At 45.4% G+C, this 20262-nt stretch overlaps 1 protein-coding gene and 1 long non-coding RNA gene across 2 annotated transcripts in view; one reads left to right on the top strand and one right to left on the bottom strand.

Moving 5' to 3' along the window:
- The window catches only part of l(2)gd1 (lethal (2) giant discs 1), a 206530-nt gene that overhangs the window by 89563 nt on the left and 96705 nt on the right, over window positions 1-20262 (bottom strand). The gene's annotated exons all lie outside the window — the stretch shown is intronic.
- Window positions 9095-20262, top strand: part of LOC139758058 (uncharacterized) — a 36727-nt gene continuing 25559 nt past the window's right edge. Inside the window, exon 1 of the long non-coding RNA XR_011714756.1 lies at window positions 9095-9241. This is a non-coding gene — a long non-coding RNA (uncharacterized lncRNA). The remainder of the gene's footprint in view (window positions 9242-20262) is intronic.

Raw genomic sequence — 20262 nt, 5'->3', positions numbered from 1 at the left:
ATTCCCTGGACAGTTGCACATGAGGTTTCGTAAGACTCGAGTACGAGAGATCATGAGATTCAGACGCGAAGCTTCATGGCAAAATCCTTCCAGGGTTCAAGGACCAGTGGTTCCTGCCTGGTAGCCAGATCAGCACTCGTCAGAATTGTTCTGTGTCCTTGCCTACGGGCCATGCGAAACACAGACCCCGGGGCGCTCTTAAGAAACGTGGGCTAAGGGGCCACTTACTCGACCTCCGAGGGGCATAAGGTGGTCCACAGGCCAAGGAGTGGCCTGGCCAACCAATAAAGCATGAGTGCTCGTGTTGGTGGCCACAAGGCCATAGTGGACGGAAAACGGAGAAATGATGTTAAAAGTGGAGACGAAAGAGGGTAAAAAGGGATAGAAGGAGGATAAAGAGGGGCAGAAGGGAGTGAATGAGGGCGGAATAGCGGCAAATGAGGATACATGGAGACTAAATGGCGACGGAGGGACGTTAAATATTGATAGAGGGATGAATGGAGAGGAATAAGCGAATGAGGATAAGGGAAAAGGGAAATAAAATCCACAGCTGAACTGAACGTCTGTAGCTTCAAACCGACGCAGACCAGCTGATGGACTGGTCATGCAAGTGGTAAACCATTGCCACTATTTCTAAGTACAAAGTCTTACATATCGGTAGTGGGGATATGAAAAGGCAAACTACAGTGTGAATTCTGTTGACCTGCAAAAGGTAAATGAGGAAAAAAGAAAGAGACCGAAAGAGGAAAAAAGAAACGGTGAAAAGGGAGAATACTATTCTTGGATTCATGGGCAGGGTTTTTGTTAAGTCTGAGAATATTATCCTCACCTTCTTTTCTTTTTACTTTCCTTTTTTACAAGTTTTCGTCACCTACTTGCAAAAAAAAACAAAAAAAACCCAGAATGGAGGAGGTACAGGGGCGAGCAGCAGAGATGATCGTCGGAATGAGAAAAGAAAAACACTATGATAACCGACGAAACGACATAAATTTATTATTTTCCTTAGAAAAGAGAAGGTTGAGAGGTGATCTAATACAGGTACTCAAAATCATCAAAGATCTTGGTATCATCTCCAACTAGCAAGCTACTTGAGGCTTGATTTCTTACGTAGTAATGGATGCAAACTCGTGGGCCAACGTTTTACCTGAATTAACAATGCTAAGTTACAAGGAAAGGCGAGAGGCCGTTTTTGCTCAACATGGAAGAGAGAAGACCTGATCACAACCTTACAGTCCTCAAATCTTCATGATGACGAAGACAGATACCATTTCTTCCAAAGATGTAGGGATAGAACAACCATAAGCCATGATGCGAGGCAAGAAAACTGTCAGAAAAGTCGTGGGAAAAATATTTCTACAGCACAAGAGTAGGGACTGAATGGAACATAATGAGTGACGAGCTAGTGAACGTGGACGACATACAGAAAGTAAATAACATGTACGACATTAGAGAAAGCCTAGGAGGTAAGGGCTCCCCACGAGTGTAGAACTCTCTCCCCGTACAGCGTAAACAGATAATGCCATACACACACACAAACACACACACACACACACACACACACACGCGTATCTACCCTACAAGACCACACAGATGGACAATACATCAGCAGCTCACTTCCCTCCGGTTTAAAGTGCTTGAAATTCCGGTCATGTTTGGTGAGGGCTGGAGGCTCGGTGGTCAGCCTGATAACCGGCTAATGTCTGTTTGTGCTTCATCTGGACCCCCGGGTCGCCCGCCCACAGGGGGAGGAGGGGGAAGAGGAGGGAGCAGCAGCAGCAGCAGCAGCAGCAATCAAACGACGGAAATTGATTGTGGCGAATCCTGGCGCGAACTGGGGTTAGACGGACGGTCCAGATGCTCTATTCTGACCGTCACTGGTTCGTTACTGTCTTCTCTCGCTGAACTACGTGTGTGTGTGTGTGTGTGTGTGTGTGTGTGTGTGTGTGTGTGTGTGTGTGTGTGTGTGTGTGTGTGTCCTCCTACTCACGGTATTACAGGGAACGACCAGTGCAGTCTATGGGGACGGCTCTTGATGGCTATCCTGGCTGTTAGTGAGTGTGGCTTGTTGATGTGTTCATCACAGAGCCAACGCCATACACATACCGTCTCATGGACAATATCAAGGGGACCAGATGTACAATTCTACGGTGGACAGTTCCTGAAAGCTTTCGAACACTCGGTTAAGATTTGCTTCCCCCCGTTATCAAGGACCGTGCCAGCCTCCGTGGAGAGAAAATGGAAATGTTTCTTTCACTCGGAAATGTAACGAAGGTTTAGCCGTCCATTATACTTGTATTAAGAGGATCTGATTCTTTTGAGCGAGTGGGATGAAGAGATTACCATAGCAGGCGAGTTCTCTTCCCTTCAGATGTTCACAGACGCCCCTTCCCAATCAACCCCTGAGCGTCTATGACAGAGGCGTTTCCGCTACATCTCAGGACACCCCTATCATCCTCAGATAACCCAGCGATCCTCCTCTTATCTTCAAGTAACCTAGCTATCCTTTCAAGATCTTCAGATACTCCAAATATCCTCCTAAAATCTTCAAAAAGAACCATACTTCTCCCCCCATCATCCACGAGTGACTAGGGTGTTCCAACCAACATCATGTAGTGACCTGCGTATCTTTCGAACATCTCCAGAGTGACCCAGTCACCCTACCGTCATCCTTGAGTGGTGGCCCTCCCTCCCTCCTTCCACTCCTCCTCCCGCGATCCTGCTGATCATTCCACGTGATCTAGCTTTCCTGGCACCGTCATCACGTATCCTAGGAACCTCCTCTTACCATCATCATCATCATCATCAACATCAACATCACCAGAGAACCCTAGACATCCTCCCCTTCATTCATGATGCGACTCATCTGTCCCGCTGATAGTTTTCCAACAGCCTACTCATCCCTCCCTGGCATTGGCACGAAGTGAGTAGGTGTTCTGCAACACCACACGATGGAAGTACGTGATCTGGATCGTGGTGGAGGTATGTCGCTTCAGAGCAACACGATGCAAGTACGTGACGGACACCAGCGTAGAAAAAGGACCATGAGTGCAGAGGAATACCACACCAGGAGCAGACGCGTTAGGGGCGAGACAGTGTGATATGGATCTATTTTCTTTTCCAATGAGAGAGAGAGAGAGAGAGAGAGAGAGAGAGAGAGAGAGAGAGAGAGAGAGAGAGAGAGAGAGAGAGAGAGAGAGAGAGAGAGAGAGAACGGGAGGGGAGGGGCAAAAGGAGGGGTTGGAAAGGGGTAGGAAGAGAAGGATGGAAAAGGGGGACAGGAAATGCTGAACGAGGAAACGGCAGGAGGAGGAGGAGGAGGAGGAGGGGGAACACCATGTGTGGCTTATCATGGTACAGCTGCTGCTGCTGCTGCTGGACCACTCACGGCCGCTACAGCAGGTCTGTCTGTTGCTGTTCATGTTTATCTCCTCCGGGGAACTGGTGGCATACCGCTCAATCGTCTCCCTAGAGGGACGTATAGGGCGCATGACCTGGTGTGAGCTGCTGTGTGTAGCTCGTCGGGGTGACCTGGTGTGTAGAAAGTGACCCTGTGTGAGTGTGTGTGTGGTGTGTAGTGACCTGGCGCGTAGGGGGGCGACCTGGTGGGTGGCGTGCGAATCTGCCCTACCCGTCAGTGGGACCAGAGTAATTGATGTGCTGCTTTTTAAATACGTCAATGATCATCATTATCTTCTTCCTCGAGGATTAAGGGACACGAAGCTGTGGGGGAAAAAAAAACTAACGCCTTGCAACCCGGATCCTGTCAAAATCTCGTGTTCATATCAGGGTTATGGAGTTAAGCTACTCTTAACCCTTGAGTGGGGCGGCACATGACCTTTGAACACAGCGTTACTGGCGGCCTGACCTCGATTTCAAAGGCCTGACCACCCTACTCTGGGGTTGAACTCTGGTGCTTATGAGGTTAAGCGAGTACATGACCTTAAAATAAGGACGCAAACTATGTACCTGGTACACTATCTTACATGTGGAACCAAAGGAATATATATATATATATATATATATATATATATATATATATATATATATATATATATATATATATATATATATATATATATATATTATGCTAATGAAAGACGAAAAGAGTTATAAAGCACATAATCCAAGATGACCACAAAGATAATCATATTCATGTCCACGATTCTTAAAGCAGGTCAAGAAGAAGAAAAATGTTGCCCTCAGACCAACGCGACGTTAGACTGTTTCTTAAGACCGCCATGACAAAGACACGGTCTTTATACCACTGCCACAAAAGACGACGCCAAAACCCACAAAGACATGGATGAACTCAAGGCCGCCTGCCTCGACAAAGACCACCACAAGACCATCTAGCAAGAAAGACCATTCTCAGTACTACCACAGCGCCGAAGACCACCTCAAGACCATGGCAACGAAGACCATCTCAAAACCGTGGCAGCGAGGATCATCTCTGGACCACCACGACAACAAAGACCATCCCAAGACAGCCACGACAACAAAGACCATCTCAAGATCGTCGCGACAAAGACCATACCATCGAGTTCCAATACACCTCAGTGAGGCCGGAAGTGTGGCTAATCTCTTAATGGATCTTGCTGGTGCAGAGAGCAAGGCGTCAGGCCCAGGGGATAATAGTGCCTGCCACGACAAGGGAGAGGCTCCTAGGATTAAGGGAAGCCTGCCAGGACGAAGAGAGAGGCTCCTAGGATTAATGGAAGGCTGCCAGGACGAAGGGAGGAGGCTTCTAGGATTAAGGGAAGGCAGCCAGAACAAAGGATGACGCTTCTGGGGTAAAAGAAAGGCTCCCAAGACAAATGGTGAGGCTCCTAGGATTAAGTGAAGGCTGCCACGTCAGAGTGAAAGGCTACCAGGACAAATGGTGAGGCTCCTAAGATTAATGAAAGGCTACCAGGACAAAGAGGAGGCCTGCAGGGCTACAAGAAGACAAGCAGTAGGCATTCAGAACTCAGGAGACGATATCTGAATTAGTGGAAGGGTTGCTGGAGTGGGAGAGGCTGCTAAAACTGAAAGGAGGCACTCAAGCGTAGAGACTTTCAAGAGTTAGGGAGACTGTCAAGAGTAAGAGAGACTTACATAAGTAGGGAGAGACTGTGAAGTGCAAAGGATGGGTGTCGACAGTAGGGGCAGACTGAAAGAGTCAGGGAAGGTTTTCAAGAGTAGGGACACATTGTCAAGAACAGGTAGGGAAGCCGGCAAGAGTAAGAAAGGTTTTCATGAGTGGTAGGGAGGGATTCAGGCCTTGGGGAAGGCTGCTTGGACGAAGGAGGGAGGGAGGGAGGGAGGGAAGGGGGCTTTGGGGGCCAACAAGGGGAGAGGGAACAAGCAACTGTGGCCTGGTGAAGGGAAGGGGTTACTGGGGCTAAAGGGGAGGTGAGGGAAAGGGGAGAAGAGGGCTACTGGAGCCAGAGGGAGTGGGATGGGGTACTCCTTGCGCCGGGGTGGGTAAGATATCAACCCCAGCAAGAGGCCAATCTGGAGAGTGTCGTAAGGGATGAGGATGAGGGAGAAGTACGCCAGAAGGGAAGCAGAGGGAAGAAGGACCACACGGAGGAATGACTGGTAGCGGCAGGAGGAGATCAAGGCTTGGGGGAGGGTGACCTGGAACTGACTGTCAGGACGACCCTGGAGATATTACTGGAGGATTGAACGACAGGGATTCACTGACAGAAGAACCTCGGGGCTATGACTGCATGTTCTACAAGACTGCGCCGTAGTCGATGACTACTGCTACAGCAGAAGACGTTCCTACAGTCACCCCCTGATTCTAAAACACCCGCACGACAGATGAAAACGTGATGTCGCCAATACAATACGAGACCATAACTTTTTTCCTTTTTTAATGGCACTAGCCTTTGTCTGAATCACTGTAACTAATCGTACTGTCAGCTTTCGTGGCTACAGGTCGCCAGGGGCGTAGGATGAGCTGAGGGGTCAAAGGTTAACAAGGTACATAAGTCACAGGCCAACTGAGATTGAAGATTAGTTAGTACTAGATATAAGCTGAGCACAAGGATTTGCCAGATGTCAAGGTTTAGTGTCAAAGGTCAGCTAGGGCAATATATGTCAGCGAGTGCTACAGCTGTGGTAGGGTCAAAGGTCAAAGGGTAATAGGTAAACCAGTGACATAGATCATGCGACATATCCTTGCGATAACAAAATATAGCAAGGGTCACGGCGATGCCGTGACCTTTGACCTCGCCCTTAAGGGTCAAGTCAAACGTAATGACATTACACACGAAGGCCGTACCGTCGTGCTTAGGGAGCTATGAGGAAGACATGGTTACAGGTCAACCAGGTCAGCCGGGTCAGTCCAGCGGGCAGGGATCAGCTGGATCAGATCAGCGGGCAGGGATTAGCAGGGACAGGTCAACAGGTAGTGGTCAGCTGGATCAGGTCACCAGGCAGGGGTCAGCCAGGTCAGTCCAGCAGGCAGGGGGTCAGCCAGGTCAGTCCAGCGGGCTGGGGTCAGCCAGGACAGGTTAGCAGGGACAGGTCACCAGGCAGGGGTAAGCCAGGACAGGTCAGCAGGTAAGGGGTCGGCTGGATCAGTCCAGCAGGCAGGGGGTCAGCCGGGACAGGTCAGCTGGATCAGGTCAACGGGAGACGTGGGTTGCGGCAGGTTTTAGCCCTGACACTGACAGCTGCGTCAATTAGCTGCTGTGTTGCAGGCCTCTGCCCCATGTTATTGGACGTGAGCGTCCTTGTATTTTCTGTATGTGCACGTGTGTGTGTGTGTGTGTGTGTGTGTGTGTGTGTGTGTGTGTGTGTGTGTGTGTGTGTGTGTTTGTGTGTGTGTGTGTGTGTTGGGAGTATACAGGCAGACTCGTTCATGTGTGTACTTGAGCTTTTGGAGAATACTTCGTGTTTTTTTTTGTATACATCACAGTATGTGTGTATGTATAAACACTTGTATCTCAATTTTACATCTTCGGGAACACTTGTGGGTGTAGGGGTAGAAGGCTCGCCCTCCCTGTCCTCTCTCTTTCTCCCAGCGACACAGGTCACCACCCCTGACGTCAGCGGGGTCAAACAGGGTGTAGTGACTGACCCTGACTTACCCTATACCTGCCGTGTTCTTCAGGTTAAAATGAGGAGATCTGACGACCTCGGGGGGGTGAGCAAGGCCTTTGGAATGGTCCGTGTAGGCGGGAGTCACGTGAAATTTCGCGTACTGGTAAGCGTTCCCCGCCTCACCATGTAGTTTAGTCTAGATGTGACATGTCTCTGAAAACTGAGAGTCAGATGTACGGGCAACACCGGCCATGGGTCTGTGGCTTCGAATTCGTAAGAATGTTTCGTTATTTCCACGAGCGAATGTATTCTGTAAATATATACGATCACATGCATTAATGTAATGTATATGTATACGTAACATGAACTTTGATTCTTCTTTTTTTTTTTAAGACTATGTAACGTAATGTGGAAGTTGTGGTGAGATTCCACCACGTCTACGACACCATTATATCATGTGCTATACAGAATAAAGCAGAGCACGTCATCATCAGGCAGGCAGAGTCCAGTACACCGCACCCGCAACGAACGTTATCAACTGACGCATCCAGTACAAGCGATCCTGCACACCCTGGCTCACATCCACTCCACTGTTGACATCCTCCCGGCGTCCTGCTCCTCCGAGAGACGAGTTACACACACACACACACACACACACACACACACACTCAAGCCGAGGTCATGGGCTGAATCAGTGCCTGGGGATCATAAAAGGGCTATACCTGCTGGGGCTTGGAGCCCTCGGAGGGGGCCCCCCTCGCTGGCAATCCTACGAGAGCAGCAGGAAGCGGCGCTGAACCTCCACATCCCAGGACTACCTCCAGCCTCCACCTACGCCTGTAACTCCCTCTACACCAGACCAGTCACCATCCCAATACGAAATAAATAAATAAATATTATATATATATATATATATATATATATATATATATATATATATATATATATATATATATATATATATATATATATATTTACGTTAGATCTGCTGCGATGAAAGAGGTGTGGGGGAACAAAAAAGAGAAAAAGTTTAGTTCAAGTTCTGTCTGACAGCGAGAACTTTCTTGTTAGCTGTTCCTTAACACTCAGATGTTGGGTCAACGTCAGGAAGAAACAGAATCCCTCTTGACGGTCTTGATCACCAGGAAATAAAGTTCATTTTATGTGCCAGTAAAAAGATGCTGATAAAAATATGTGGCGGGTTGTTTGTGTCGGGTGAGAGAGAGGGAAGGAGGGAGAGGACTGACCCCGGGGGAGGGAGGCTCGCTTGACCAGGCCTCCACGACCGGTTCAGGAGCTCGCTTGACCAAAGCTTCCGAGACAACTTCGGGGAGGTGTTGACCACGGCGAACGCCGTCCGAAAACGGAGGAGATGACTCGCTGTGAGAACGGCAAGAAGTAGACGAAGGGAAGCCCCCCCAAGCGAGAAGGGAGGGAAGGAGAGATGGATGAAAGAGGCCTTGTTGATATGTTGGCAGCGGTCCACCAGCGACTCGATCTTGTATAACGACGATGGCGCCATCAGAAGTCGTCAGTAAATATCATCAACACACAAAACCAGCCAATTATTGATTACGGGGGGGGGGGGGGGGCACACACCAGGTCCCAGGAGGGGCCGGCGAGGACTTGCTGACTCAGATGCGGTGCCAAGTGGAGGGCCCGGCGTCCGAGCAGGGGCATAACCCGATTTTTTCCTCCCGCCGGCTCCTGACGCCCTGGCACCGGTCAGGCCGACAGCTGGAGCCAACAGAAAATGGTCCTCTCGTGAAAATACGGCCCCCTGGGGGTAGACTCCCCCCCCCCCCCCGCGAAGCACAGGCTGGTGGATGGTGATGGAAGGCGCCGCCGCCGCTGCGATAATAATGATAATGATAAGAAATTAGGTGGTGTCGTACAGCGTGTGTCGTCAAACTGACAGTGTGCCAAGCGTGAGTGGCGACAGGCTCCGCCCCTGTGCCACGGTGGGAGGGGCCAGAGTGACCAGTCCCACCCCCCTAAGGCCTCGCCCCGCCCCCTGGCCTGCGCGCGCACCGCTCCCCATGAAATCCTCAAATAATAGAGGTGAAGCTTCTATTTAGTGTACTTTGTTCCCTTAGATGAAGCGCATCTCCCATTGTGTCCCCCCAAAACCATATGATCCTCATTTGACAGTTTCATTCTCATGTCATTCCCCCCATTTTCTATGGACGGACAAGTCTCCAGATGTTGGGTATGTCGCCGCTGTGTTTGCACCGGCTGGGTAGACCATTTAGTACTGCCAATAGACACTGGTATAGCCAAATATAGCCCAGCGTATAGAGAGTATTTGACTAATGATAGAATAGACACGCGCATCTTGGGGGCTTGGGGGGTGGTGGTGAGGGACGTCTTCAGCCCCCACCCAACCCCCACTTTCTCCCGTGCCTTAGACAACTCTTTTCCTACCGTAGCTGTGCAGCGTTGATCTTCCTGCTCTAGTTCTAACTCGTTTTACTCTTTCCTGCTCTAGTTCCTAACTCGTTACTTTTTCCTGCTCTAGTTCCTAACTCGCATATAAGAAAAAAAAAAACATTTTTGCCACTAGTTTTCTTTATTTTTCTAAAGCGTCTACTCTGTATGGTAACTATAGAGCGTTTGATCTAGATAAAGAAAAAGAGAGATTTCTTTTTTTATTTTAGAGCTGTCGCTACTTAAGAGAACTTGTTGATACATAGCGTAGCATTGCCTTAGAGTTTTCTTGCCTCTGTCGAGACCCCAGCCCCGAGACCTACGGGTGGGTCAGACAGGGGAGCAATCTCTGTTCCTTAGAAACCACAGGATTGTAAGGGGATGGTGAGGGGGTGGTGTTGGGGGTTTCTAAGGACGACCCCTCCCTTCCTCCCCCCTCTCTGTAGTGGCCTCCCCGGATATCCCTAAGTGGTCATGTAGGATGTAGAGAAGTTGCTGCCCGGCAACAAACACACTTGCACACCTTACAATCGTAGCAGAGTTAGACACTGAGTAGTTAGGACAGTGACGTACAGCGAGTGAAGGTGTTGCAATGTGTGTGCGTGTGTGTGCATACAAGATTCCCACGGTGGGTATAACCCCACTGGGGTCCAAGTGATGACGGTGATCTAAAGTGGCGAAGTTCAGTGGTGTGTGGGATTCCCTGGTGGCCGTTCCTAACAACTCTGAAAATAATCGTTCGAGGGAGAGTGATCGTCGGGGCGAGAGAGAAGGGGAAGGTGTCGTGATGTGGAGTGAGGCGTGGGGTGCTGGCGTCTGTGTGTCAAAGCCTTACGTCAAGGACGACCTACACCAGCAGGGACCTTTTTATCTATCTATCTATCTATCTATCTATTTATCCGCCCGAGGCTGCGGTAGAGTGTTGCGGCTCTTAACTAACCCGCTTCAGCAGTCGAGTCGATGGGTTTGCGGCCGGGAGCGGACAGCATCTTCCCGTGCGTGCAACGGCTGCGGCCGTAGATGGAGTGACATCGGCCGCAAATACATCGCTGAAGCCGCTAATGAGCTACCGAAACGGCGAACGGCCTCCAGCCACCACATGTGATCCTCCTCCGTCGCAAGCATCATGCTGGTCTAGCCGCCCGCGACAAGCCCAGTGCGACTGTACATTCTCCTTGCTATGGGAAGTCGCGTCTGAGAATGACCTGTTGCGGCCGTAAAGCGCCTGTTGCAATGGTATGGGGGTCACTCACTGCGACAGTGGACGGCCCGTACGACAGCGGGCAGCCCATGACGACAGCAGGCGGGCGGCCCCGTTACGACAGCGGGCGGCTGATAACGACAGCGGGTGCTCCGCTGCGATAGCGGGCGGCCTTATACAAGAAGAGGCCCGATACGACAGCGGAAGGTCCGATACGACAGCGGGCGGCCCAATGCGACAACGGGAGGCCCTTTCCGACAGCGGGAGGCCCTATACGACGGCGGAAAACTTGTTACAAAAGCGGACGGTCATTTTACGATCGTCTGTGTCTTTCGTGAGGCTCACGAACGGCTTCCTGCTCCGGAAGTATCTCACGAAGATCGTGCACGATTCGGTGTGACTGCGAATCAGTTCGTTACGACGGCAATTGTTTCTGTGGAGCTACGAACGGTTTACCGTAGCCGGTGGTTGTATGCTAATTACTACCACGGACAGTTCGCGTGGTTCTCTGTACTACAGACGCTGGTCGCTTGCTAATTACTGCCACGGACAGTTCGTGTGGTTCGCTGTACCACAGCGGCGGGTCGTGCGCTAATTACTACCACGGACAGTTCGTGTGGATCGCTACGACCACGAGAGATCCCGAACGATAACTGGATCGTTCGATGCGACCTGAAATGGCTCGCCGTGGTCACGAACATCATGACTTCCGGAGACTACGAAAGACTTACACGACTAAATAAGACGTTCGTGAAAAGGGATAATCCCGGATCAATTATCCCCTCAGTACAAAATCATGTCAACACTCTGAGTGACGGCGGAGGAAGACCAGACCAGTAAGACATATACGAAGGAATGCAACTGAATTCAATCAGCCTTCGAGGCTGTTAATGATAAGAGATAAGATCAGGAAACTCACAGATTAGAGTTGTAAAGGTTGTAGGGCACACAGACACAGACCGAAAAAGAAAAAAATTCTTTGATGACAAACCTCAAACTTTTTCCATATCTTAATCAATAAACGACTACTTTATGGATCATAAACTTAAAATCACACACGGAAGAGATATAAATACTCCGTAAGATATGATACCAGATTTAAACAGAGTAATATGCTTTACAAATGTATGGTAAATACTCGACACTAGAGTAACGGAGCTAGGCTACTTCCAAGTCTACTGGCGTTAAGGAAAGACAAATCTACAACTGGAAATTAAATATCCAAGTTGTTTTACTTCATGGCTGAGAGTCGTATATCCAGGCGTACACCGCCAATGTCTCATAAGTCCTAAAAACTGGAGTTATCTGAGAAATAAAAGAGTTTCTTAAAAAACTGAAGTTATGATAGAAAAATAAAGAGTTCCTTAAAAACTAAGAGCTCCTTAAAACTTAAAAAAGTAAGACCAAAAAGTAAAAACGAATTACTTAAAAAACTAAATTTACCTAAAGAAATAGTTCCTTAAAACAAAACACTGAGAACACAAAAAATTACAGGCTTAAAGAGATTGTTTAAAAACTACGGAGATATGTGAAAACTAAAAGGTTCCTTGAATCTTGAAAGAAATAAAAACTTTAAAAACTACAAACTAGAGAGTTTAAAAAAAAAAAAAAACTAGAGTTACTTTAGAAAAAACTAAAAACTAAAGATGTACTTTAAAACTATACTGAAAACATACTCAGCCGGGAGGTAAGGGTACCCAATATTACTCTGTTGCTTCTCGTAGCCTGTTGCTACTTTCTGTCGTCACTGTTACTTCTCGCAGACTGTTACCTAGAGTTCCTGCTGCTATTGCCAGCAGCCTGATGCCACGTATTGTAATGTGATGTTACTTTTTTGTATGTTGAAGGCTCCAGTCACGGACGAAGGTCCACATAAAGGCCGGGCCTTCATTGAAATACAGTCTACTGTTACTCCCAGCAGCTTGATGCTACTTCCTGTGGCCTGATGTTACTTCCTGTGGCCTGGTGCTACTTCCTGTGGCCTGGTGCTACTTCCTGTGGCCTGGTGCTACTTCCTGTGGCCTGGTGCTACTTCCTGTGGCTTGGTGCTACTTCCTGTGGCCTGGTGCTACTTCCTGTGACCTGGTGTTACTTCCTGTGGCCTGGTGCTATTTACTGTGGCCTGGTGCTACTTCCTGTGGCCTGGTGCTATTTACTGTGGCCTGGTGGTATTTACTGTGGCCTGGTGCTACTCCTGTGGCCTGGTGCTATTTACTGTGGCCTGGTGCTATTTACTGTGGCCTGGTGCTACTTCGTGTGGCCTGGTGCTACTTACTGTGGCCTGGTGCTACTCCCTGTGGCCTGATGCTACTTACTATGGCTTACTGCTATTTACTGTGGCCTGGTGCTACTTCCTGAGGTCTGGTGCCATTTACTGTGGCCTGGTGCTACTTCCTATGACCTGGTGCTACTTCCTGTGGCCTGGTGCTACTTCCTGTGGCCTGGTGGTATTTACTGTGGCCTGGTGCTATTTACTGTGGCCTGGTGCTACTTCCTAAGGCCTGGTGCTACTTCTTGTGGCCTGGTGCTACTTACTGCAGCCTGGCGCTACCTCCTGTTGTCACCACTACTTCCTGATGCTGTTACTTCTTCCTGTTCCAATTGTTTCTTCCAGCTGGGTGTTGCTATATCATGTGTTACATCTCACTGTTGGTTCCTGATTGCTATTGTACTGTTACTTTTATATATATATATAATATATATATATATATATATATATATATATATATATATATATATATATATATATATATATATATATATACACACACATCACTTTTCGTGTTTCTGGGTGTTACTGGAGTGTGTTGCTAATTCAGACGAGTGTTGCTGCTTCTTACTGTACAGTGTTGCTACTTACTCCTAAGCCGGTGTTGGTACTATACATTGTGTTACTTTCGACTCAGTTCTGGTCCTGTTAGTGTTGATACTTTTCGCTCAGAGAGAGAGAGAGAGAGAGAGAGAGAGAGAGAGAGAGAGAGAGAGAGAGAGAGAGAGAGAGAGAGATGGTGACCATGTCCTACACTCTGGCCCTACGTAATAATACCTTCACCAGTCTGACGAGGAAGCAGCTGCGATCCTCACGTTCTTAGAAAACAACGTTGTTAGAAACCACGATCAGATACCTGGGGGGAATGTGTAATGAGGGTCTGCTCTTCCCCTCACGACCTAAGGCCCATGAGGAGAAATGATTGAACTACTCATCAGAAATGAACTCGCTGTAGTAACTGATTACAATCTATGTGTCTGAGAAATGGTCCCCATTCGGCCATGGTGCACACGTTTTGTTCAGCGAATATTATTTCAGTTATTCTGTACCGTCTTGTATGGAGGGCACTGTGCAAAATGCTATTGGTTGTAACACTATGGGCATGTTAGAAGTCACTCTTCAGAAATTACTTCCAGCATTCAATTATATATATATATATATATATATATATATATATATATATATATATATATATATATATATATATATATATATATATATATATATATGAGTCATACGGGTGGCAGCTGGGGATGTATGGAAACTAAACCCAAATATAAACAAGACATGATAATAACTTCGAGCTATAAGCTGCAGCAGGCCGTCATCTATGTACTGGTGACGGTATAGCTTGTGGCACAGTACGGCCTTAACGCTCGAGGCGTTACCACGACTTGGCACGCAACGGGCGTGACGCGTCACTGAGGGGCAGGTGTACCCACTCGTAACAGAACATTGTTACTTCATGGGCGTCTCCCATGTGTTGTTGCTTCTATCGCCTCTACTCCTTACGATAAAACTTTGGTGAGCTGATAACCACACAGACATCACTTGAGATAAAAGGTTTTGCCACTGTTACTAAGTAAAGGAAAATTACTTAAGTAACGCATTACTTTAATATACTTTAAGACACACTACGTTACATACATCTTAAGCAAGCGCGTGAGCGAACGTAACGTCATTAAGTATACCTTAACGATAATAATCTCCAGCTACTTACAGGAATACTTATACAATACCAATACGTAGTAACAGCTATAGGGGGAAACTCTAGGTCTTTAGTTTCTGATAACGACTGAGGAGGGAGGATTGGGAGCAGCGGGAGAGGGAAATATCCAGACAACCTCTTAAAAGCGCACAGGACGACGTCGCTAGGCGTCGTCGTCTCCTTACCGTTGAGAATTCGTGTGGTTCCTCAAGGTTGTGGACTTACTAATAGAACACACATCCAGATGGCCACACAGTTCGTTAAAACAACAAAAACAACACTGATGCGTGACAGCCCAGAGAGGTAAAGAGGGTAACTATGGATGTGAATGTTGAGCTGACGCTTCTAAACGCACGGGATTACGTTACTGTATGTGATGGCTGCTGACGGCCAGGTGAGCTAGGCTCTCAATAAAACTACCCCTTCCCCCTCCAAAAGTACTTAAATCCAACACGGCAGCAACGTTGCATTTCTTCTCGATGTTTCTCTCAACTGTTCTCTCCTCACTTAGTTCTAACATTCGACAGTCGTGATATCGACGTAAAAACCAACACTGATCTATTAATTCGACATACGTTTGTCAATATATTAGAAAAAGTATAACAAACTGTACAGGAAGAAAATATATGGATCGATGGTCCTATCATTATAATCAAATTATACAGGGTTGGCATATTCTTTTTACGTAAGTCATCCAAACAATATAGGAAATGATAGAAGTTTCTATACATAGCCATGAGTATATTCTTGTCAAAGAACTTCTTAATCCAAAGGAGTCTACATTTCCCTGCTACTGAAAGTAATGCATTCTTGGGCTGAAGAAGCTTTTCGAAAGGTCCAGGGCAACTCCAGGACTCTTTCATAAAAACTATATATATATATATATATATATATATATATATATATATATATATATATATATATATTTATATATTTATATATATATATATATATATATATATATATATATATATATATATATATATATATATATATATATATATATATATGAAGGTGAAATGTGTTATCTTCAATTTTCACAAGGTTCAAAGGACATGTGTTTTCCCAGGTAAAACATTCATACACCTATTTGATAAATTCTAGATGTTTTAACTTTTGTAGTTTTCTTTTTCTTTTTAACTGTATTTTACATACCTGGCAAGAGCCGAGCTTTTGTGCTCAGAAATAAAGTTAGAATCCTCGCTAAAAGCTCGAACAAAGGTCTGGATTCTGAGTACAGTATTCTTAGAATCCCCGCCAGTAATCTTGGATTCCAAAATGTACGAAAAATTTCCAGAATACTTTTAATCTCTAAACGTGAACAGAAACTCTTAAAGCTGTCTCCGTTATAAATATCTACACAACTCATGTATATATATATATATATATATATATATATATATATATATATGCTCTAGAACCCTTTTTTGTAAGGAACCTGAGTTACTCCAGAAACCCTCAGATCGGATCCCCTGCAGCTTTAAGGCTGCGCTACTTCCATGGACTCCTTTGAAGTCAGAAATTCTCTGACAAGAGTGACGTACACTCCCGATGACACAGTCTCGCCACAGTTGACTTCTTACCCTATGTGTTGTAACCTCAAGCAGGCGGAGTACTGACTATAAACTACTGAAAAACCACCTTTGGCGAGGCCGTTATCACTTCACGAAACAGAATGCAGCCTAGTGCTAAAACACTACCACATCCTGCGCCTTCTACTTAGTTTAGCGCAGCCTTACAGCTGCGGAAACATTTGTGGAAATGGGTCGCGGGGTAATTAAATAATAATTCATATATATATATATATCAACTAATCTCGTTTTTCATACGCTTAAAACCCGAGAATTTTGAGAATTTCAAGTACATGGTAAATTTAATGTTTTTAAACTCTAAATACACCTAGGAAGTCTCGAAAACCAAATTTGAACTGTGATGTGCTTCGTATTGTTTCAAACAGCAGGTCAGTGTATGTAATAACTAAAAACACCTTTTAGTACTAAAAATGCCAAACTTCTGTTAGCCATTCTTGGCTCCCGTTAGCGCACAGGCGGTGCTGCTACGTCAATAAATATTTGTATGTAAATATAAGTTCATGTAATATATGGAATATGAAAATATACAAACATGGAATACAATGTACAGTCATTGTTTATATAGCTGGTTAATATCTTTCAGCCCTGGCTGTTGAGGGTCAGAACGACAGTACAGGTGTGTATCATACACATCCAATTAATGAAATACCGAAAAATTCCTCAGTTACTTCTAAAAGGAAAACAGGAACAGAATGATCCAATGTGTTCTAATCAAGTCGCATCGCCGAACAGGTTCTCCAACGAACGACGGTCACTCCCGCCACGTCGAAAGATGACACGCGACTGCTTCTAAGAGATGGCCAGTTACCCTGTGCATAACACCGGATGGTCCTGAAGGGGAGACGTGTTGTTCTTTCCTCAGACGGGTTACAGGTACTAGCTGCCTCAAGGAAGAGAGAGAGAAATATCCAAACTTTCGAAATTTCTTTATAGACTCGTTTCACAACGTAAACAACGACGACCTAAGCAACTATACTGTACTAAAATACTTTCATAAAACTTAAATAGTCATTACTCCCATAGAAACAAGATGAAAAAAAAATATATCAGTAATGAGCGGATTTATCGCGAAACTTCGTTCCTAAAGGAAAATGGCCGGATAACGAGAAATCCGGATAAGACAAAATTCACAGGGGAAAGGGCGTAAGGGTTTTTATCGAGAGTTTCCCGGGTTTTCGGCACTCTTGTTACGAGGGCAAGAAGGAACATACCCTAAAACCAAGCAGGTGGCCCTGAGGCAGTGCACGTCTGGTGTGGAAGGCTGTGGTAGCGGAGGAACAGGCGGAGGGATGGTCACGGCCAGCAGAGGAGGAGACACGGAGACAGAGGAGACTAAGGATTACAAAAGGAGAGATAAGGAGAAGGTCATAATGGGTGTAGGGGATCCACAGATGGGTCAAGGGGTTGGAGACCAAGAGATGGTTCGTAGGGGATGTTGGAGACCATGAGACGGTCCGTAAGGGGTGTCGGAGACCAAGAGACGGTGGATAAATATATCCGAATGATAGAAAAAATAAAAGACACTTAAAACGACTGAGGAAGGGAGGCTGGCTATGAACCGCTCTGCCATGAAGAACTGAGCAAGACCAAGAAACGATATGCAATGCTGAGCACAATCAACTTCAGCTACAGAAGTCAGTATTAGAAAATCACAAATACACTATTGGAATCCTCTTCTATTAAGACAGGAAACAGAACACGAAAAGACCACAAGACTTAAATCTGTCTACGATGGAAAAGAGAAAAGTGAGGAGTGACCTGAGCACAACATTTAAGTTTTGAAACCAGTTTGATGATGTAGACAGTGAAGACTTTTTCAAAGATAAAGAGATAGGAGAGATGAGAGAGGACATAAAATGAAATTAAGCAAATAACTTATAAAAATAAAAGATATAGAGAAGTACTGTGACATGTATAAGCGCAGTGGATAGATGGAATAAAATGACTGAAGACATGACTGATATAGACAGCGTAGAGAAATTTAAGTTGTATAATAGTAGACATGTCCAGAAGATGGGGACAACGGATGTATAAAACTCACCTGTACAGTACAAATGAGTAATTACAAGCACATATCCATTTCGATGGGAATAACACGAGTAACGCCTGACTACTGGTTACATAGGGATACGCATACACCATCTCTCATGTGACGTAATTATAGAGAGGTCAAGGACCATACTAATAAAGATCTGTCTGCCAAAATCTGTCCAAATTTCACGAGTCTCATAATTCTACCGACGCTGGACCGGGCCGGGCCTCGCGATCAGCCATCCCCCGGCAAATGCACCGGTTTGGAGAAGCCGATCACAATTAGGAGGGTCGGTCAGCCAGATGCCGGAAAAGGATGAAAACAGAGCCAGATAAAAACTCGGATTGGTCTCACGACCGTCTGGCATTCTGTACATACACACTCAGACTCTATACAGATAGATACACATAGATACACAGGGACATATATGAAGCAGCAAATAGCGAAAAAAAAAAAAAACCCACACTACCATCGCTAACATTGAGCTCCGAAACTATTGTATGGCCTCTCTCACCGGCCGTCAGGTACTGCTGTGGCTGGTATGGGAACACCGACTCCATCACGGATTCGTGAAGACCTACTGCTCCATAGCTGACCCCGGTGGTGGTGGTGTTGTGTTACACATACGTCGTCGAACATCGTCGTCAAATGTGTCCGGTGTTTGAACGACGTAGCGTAGACGGCGCTTCGCACTGTGAGGCGAACTTGACGGTAGATTTGTTGACTTTAGAATACAGGCGTCACGGAGAGACACAAACTAGTAGATTATCTTGATGCTAAGCTACGTGGTATTTTCTCTGATATCTTCCCCTTCCGTTTATAATTTTCCAAAAGAAGGGACGGGAAGAGGTGGGCCAAGTTCTTAACGCTACCTCGCTAACGCGGGATAAGGCGAATATACATGAAAAAAAATTTATATTTACCATCATTATTGCTTCCCTTTCCTGGATAATATTCTTCATAATACCTACTATCTAACATTCTTAAAATTTCTAATCAAACACCACAGTATCATGATTGCGCTTGACCTTAAAACTTCTGCTATATATGACATATCTAATGTTTATCAAATTAATCTTTATGATGAAAATATTTGTTTCCTTCAATGAAATATCTCGTCTTATTTACCTCCGTCCCTCTGGCGACGGGTACTGCACTTACACCGAATGTTGGCGTCTATGTGTATGCGTGCTTACATACCACGTATGTGAATATTAAGCCCGCGCTTGCAATATACACAAACTTGACATCAAATCGATGATTATGGAGTACATTAATGTCATATTTTTTTTGTCAAGAAGTACATGGATATATTTTTCTATATTAGAACACGTTGAAGTAAGAGGTTTCGTTAATTACCATTAAAAACACTTGTCTAGGGGCGAAGATATGCAATTATTAGAGTTTTTCTCTCTAATTATCAGAGTCCATATTTAAGCATCATCTTTTAAGTTCCCATTACTGTTTTTCCCACACTTAAAACAGTATCGTATGGGGAATAACAGTTCCAGTGGCCAGAAGTCGCTGTGCCCGACAAATTAAAAATAAGTTTCATTTCGTACATACAAACGACAATACTGTCCACAAAACTTTTCTCGTCCAGCTCTTCTGCAGGAGGAGTATCGATCTTTAGGATAGGAATGCAATATCCCCAATATATATATATATATATATATATATATATATATATATATATATATATATATATATATATATATATATATATATATATATATAAGACCTTTGAACAACAACAACTGGGAATAGAATACAATTCGGGAATAAACCAGAGGTGAAATGTTCTTGGCACAGAACCCGTATACAAATATTATCTCAATTTGAGATGACTGATTGATAAACACACTCACACACACATATTATATATATATATATATATATATATATATATATATATATATATATATATATATATATATATATAGTTTTGTGATTCAGTTGATGTCCGAATAATGCGCTTTAGATCCGTATAAAAACCACATC

The sequence above is a fragment of the Panulirus ornatus genome, chromosome 29 (genome assembly GCF_036320965.1).
Source record: "Panulirus ornatus isolate Po-2019 chromosome 29, ASM3632096v1, whole genome shotgun sequence".
In the NCBI taxonomy this organism is placed as follows: domain Eukaryota; kingdom Metazoa; phylum Arthropoda; class Malacostraca; order Decapoda; family Palinuridae; genus Panulirus; species Panulirus ornatus.
Note: the sequence above shows the minus strand (reverse complement) of the source record. Positions and strands in the feature narration are given on the sequence as shown.